The following is a 5,519-nucleotide window of genomic DNA, read 5'->3' as shown; positions in this document are numbered from 1 at the left end:
TTTCGTCCGACAAGTAGTTTCTTAATATCTAAATAACACTATGAGCTCTGTTATATGGAAATTCACTTCTTTTGACCAAAAAACACGCTGCACCGGTTGTTTTGGCAGGTAGACAACAAACTTTTTTGTTCTTTTGGAACTTTTGGTAGAAAGCTTTCAACTTGAGTTTCTCACTCTCACAAACAAAGTTTTGAGCTCAGTCATTGGCCAGAAATCCACAGGAATATTTTACAAAGTCATAATTCTTGTTGTTATTGGCCAATAGTGGACGCAAACAGTTTTTCTATTGGTCAACGTACTATGAGGAGAACGCTAATAACTACCGGAAACGGAGTTACCACCACTGTAACATTAGCTGTCAAATATTTTTTTTAATTTGCAAGAGTCGAGCAAGAGAATACAGACCAAAATGGTTTGTTTTCTTGTGTTTATCATAGATGGCGTTAAGGCTCTCCTTCGCGTCGTTAATATAGGAAAACGAAGCCATGAATCTAGTGAAATAATATGGTCATGACCATATAAAATCGGTTTTAAGCTGTCCTGCTACTGTACTGAGTCTACTGAGGGCAGGGCCGGATTAACCATCTCGGGGCCCCTAGGCACAGCTTGTTTTGGGCCCCCCTTTTTTTTGTCGCGGAGGAAATGCTTTGCGCACCGTCACCACTGCCAGTGGACAGGGTGGTGTGTGGGACTCCCGGCGCCCTAAAAAGGGAAAAGGACGGGGTATACCCACTAAAACCTCCGCGGCGTTCCGTCGTAGCCCNATGCTTAACATATAATGCTTAACTACTATAAACAGAGTGTTTATCGTACCTTTTTTATAATAAAAGTGATTCCCACCAATTTACTGTCGTCTATAATAAAATCTTTAAATAAATAAATGAAATTTACTGAAGATGAAGATGCATGAATAAATAGTGTTTTAATACGTACATGATCTTTAAGTATAACTATACCTAGGAGAAATATGCAAATATTTACTTATTTGCATATTTCTCCCTCAAAGACAAAATACCTTGGCGAGGACTAGGGAGGTAAGTGCGCAAAACGTCTCAAGTTTTTGGCCAAAGCAGAAGCACTCTATGTAATATGTATCTTCTACATATTATTGTGAAAATACTTTGCCAATTGGCCATTTATTGAAATGGTCAGCATTTTCTATTGCTATCTCGCGACTATTTCCAATATACGTACATACACATACCTAAGTATGAAATATAAAACACTAAAATTCTAATCTACGAGTAGGTGTACCTACCTACTGTATGAGAAAATGAGAAGACACGCAAAGACTAAATATACGTAACATAATATCCTCACGTGGCGTGGATAACACTCCATGTGACCAATGTCACTACGTTAATTAAAAGTTATGAGTCGGTGGTACAGGGCATCCAATCTAAAAAAAATATGATTTATTTTTTATCTAAAGAATTTAAAAGGTTTACCTACTTACGACTTGTCATAGCAGATATAACTTATTAGTCAGTAGGATTAATCCTATACGCATGGATTGGATTGCCTTTTTATAAGCTCCTCTTAGTATAAATAGCAGACTGCGGACCGCTCCAACCTACGAGAATAAACAATTATCTTCACAATTCTTCCCGGTGAACCAGTCTCATCTATTCATGAAAACCGTAATCCCCGCAGTAGTTTCCGAGATTAGACAATAAAGGCAAGATGACAAAGAATCGCAGCGGGGGATTTCAATTTACTTATTAATTTACTTGCGGTGATGGTATTTTGCTACCTATTGCAAACATTCAACAAAAACATAAGTAAATGCTACTATTTTAGGATTTGCTATTATTTTCAGATATTTTGTGATTTAATGCAATTATGAATACTTACATAAGTAGGTACCTAACTAATTAACTACTGATCTTTATAGCACGCACGATAGCGTCTGTGTTGTTAATTGGCTTCCGTCTGACTAGGCGTTCTTAGGATAACCGCAAAAATTCCTTGTCTGTTGTTGCCTCGTTACACAAGAAGAAATATTTACTTTGTAATAAGAAAATAATTTGTTTACCTAAGAAGCTACGCCATTGAAATGATTCTAACCCGCTGAGAAAACGACATAATCATCTTTTGGTTTATACTGATACTCATGCCAGCTAATTTGAAATAATAACTGTAATACCTACCTACCTTATATGGGACGTGGAATTTCGTACGCAAGTAGGGAGAAATGTTTAAAATGCTATAAAAAATTTGAAAAAAATCGCACCCCATTTTTCTGAAATAATCAAATGTGAACTTTGCTAACTATTTAGTAAATATTGAATTTTGACTTGCTACTTATTCCTCGAAATTGCATAATATAACTTAACTCTATATTGTAGTAAGTAGGTAGTAGTAATGTAGAAATGAACCATAGAGCTGCAGCCTGCCTATTCTAAGTCAAGGAAAATAAAATTGTACTTAAGTTCAAGGAAGGTGAAAGAGTTTATTAACTTCTGCCGAGGTTCATGTTGCTGCTGTCGCCTGAGACCACTAAGACCAGCGTAACTGCGCCCGGGATGCTGCAAATGACTGTAATATACAAGACAAAGATACGGTATACTTACTTAATGGTAGACATGCACGTAAATGTAGGTTACTAGATCATGCTGAAATAAAGGACAATAAAGTCTGTTTTGACTAAACAAACAATACATTTGGGTATTTGTAACCATCGCCCGTTTTTGTAACAGTACTGTAGGGAACATACAAAATTTGTATGTTCTCAAAAGACAATTCATTAATGTCTTAAAGGAGGAGGCTATACGAAAGTACGCTTGAAGAGTTTCCTAAGCCTTAAAATTAACTTATACTCGTATTTACCACCGGTTGACCGGTATTATCGCTGCATTACCGGGGTACTTTTGTTTTATATTTTATTACCTGTATACTCGCTCCAATTGATCAAATAAATGAACAAAGGAGTTCACATTTGACGGACAAGAATTGGAAATTGGCTTGTCTTGATGCCCTTGTTCGATCGGAGAATTATAAGGGTGAATTTTTGGAAAGGTCATGTCATGTACCTACTTACGGGCAATTACCGAACAATATTCTTAACTTGCTTATTTATGTGATCATTCATCTTTCATCTTTATAGTTTTGAAGGTTCTATTTGCAATATACCTAAGTATCATATTAGATCTCTGAAAAAACAAATGCATACATCTAGTCAGTACAATACAGAATTAAGTATACTCCTATGAATATAAATCTATATTATATGAATATGAGTAAGTAAGTATCTGTTTCATTCCCCGCAGGCTGATCGTGGTTCCATTATGTTAATGCTTTTAACACTGTCTTGTAACTCTCAATTTGCCTAATGTTTCTGTACATTTAGATAGCAGCTACCTATTAATTAAAAGATTAATTTGTAGGCAAACTAAATAAATTGTGAAAAGATATTCATACGGATTATACACTTGCCTTTTGTTTTGTGATCTCTTATTAGATCCTTTGTGATTAGAATATCTTCTATAATATAAAAATGAATCGCAAAATGTGTTGGTAAGCGCATAACTCAACAACGCCTGGACCAATTTTACCAATTCTTTTTTTTAAATGTTTGTTGAAGTCCAAGGATGGTTTTTACAGCGAGAAAAGTTTGAATAATTTCCGGGTAAACCCTGAAAAACTCGAAACTTCACCCCTAAGGGTAAAACGGAGTCCACGCGTACGAAGTCGCGGGCGGCCGCTAGTTAGTAATAAAAGTACCTATCAATCAACCAACCGTTTGAGCTCACGTGCGTCCACACACACCATAAATCATTATGGTTAGCTTAAATTAAAGATCGTCGGACTGAAAAAATCTTAAAATGGTTTAACTTATCATATTTTTGGCTTATATTTACCCGACTGCGCCAGAAGGAGGGTTATGTTTTCGAGTGTATGTATGTTTTTCATTGAACAGAAAGTGTAGAGTTAATTTTAACTTCAAACCCTTTTTAATTAAATACATTAATTACCAATACCTGTTAGGTACCTACTTAAATAAATAATGTCGAAACTATATAACTATTTATCACCATTAACCAATACACAGGAAATTAAGCCATCGCCCCTCGGACCGGTAAAAGCATGGAGTGTTAATTCAATAACAATGAACATTATTTTCAGTCATGAAATCTGAAAGAGCTATTCATTAGCAAGTTTTCTTGGCCGACTTTGGCTAATGAGTTTAGTAACATAAATCCAGGATTATTTTAGCTATTTTAGATATTGTTGCAGAAATAATATCTATTACAAACCTACTTACCCGACTAATAAAAAAATACATCACAATCATCTGGTAATAACGTACTATGCTGTAAAAGCTTCACAGGGACTATTTAAAGTTTTAACTTAAAGCCTTATTTTTTATTTATATTGAAAGCAAATAAACACGTATAGATGCATGGTCCTTCGTCGTGCAAAATAAGATTAACTCTCAAAGGGCCCACATTACTATAGTTTATACTGTTATGGGGAACGCGCCACTAACCTTGAGTCTCCATTAACTTCATTACGGGAAAAGAAACAGGGGATATGTTTTTTATGTTTATGGCGCTTTGATATTCACTTCCTGTGGTTATCTTGTGGGACAAAACACATCCACCTCTGGGACATGTAATACCCTAAAAGTTTTGATTTACAGTAAGTATTTTTACAACAAAATGACGGCTCTACCTAAAGCCTACCAATCAATCAGTCATTTAGTAGGCTAAGGACGTTAAGGGATATTGTATTTTTAGGATAAGTATCCACTTAAATAAGGTAAAGATAGTAATATTAAAATTGCATATACGTAACCACGTTTCCTTAGGGATTTCTTCAAGGTTCACGCGTAATTTTGCAGCCGTTCGCGTAATCTGTATTCGGTGGCTTACTGGTTTTACTAACTGGCTCAATGGCGCCATTTGTGTTGCTAATGTTATCCTGCCTTTTATGCTGGTTACCCAAGGTGATTGGATCATTTGCATTTATAGTAAAACGGTGCAAGATAAATTGTTTTTAAATTAATCAATTTTAGTTTCGTATTTACCTATATCGCATTTTAATCTAAAAAGTTTTAGGTATTGTACCTATGTCAGTATGAAATAGTAATTCTTCGCAATAAAGATCTATCTACTTAACATACCTGTATATTTTTGTATTCTCTCATAATATGTGCAGGTGTATGTATCTACTCTACTTAAAAATGTGAGTTCAAGAAATGCCAAATATCAAAGGAAATCTTCCAGCGGAAATACACACATGTCTTTGAAAGCTCTCGTCACAATTTAAGTACCTACCAACTATCTATTGAATCAGCTAGCTTGCAAGCTTCGTTGCACAATATTTGCAATTATCGTTAGTGGCATGAGATCACATTGCTATTAATGGATCAGAAAGATATCAGGAAGCAGTGTCTGTACAACAGGAACCTTATAATTAAAAAAAGATTGAAAACCTCCTTTTCTCGAAGTCGGTTAAATATATCCATAATAAACTACATAGTATTATTTACAAGATAAAAATAATGTCAACCCAAG

This window comes from Ostrinia furnacalis, unplaced genomic scaffold (genome assembly GCF_004193835.3).
Source record: "Ostrinia furnacalis isolate ACB-3 unplaced genomic scaffold, ASM419383v2 OfSCF5129, whole genome shotgun sequence".
Lineage (NCBI taxonomy): Eukaryota > Metazoa > Arthropoda > Insecta > Lepidoptera > Crambidae > Ostrinia > Ostrinia furnacalis.
This window is presented reverse-complemented; position numbering follows the sequence as displayed.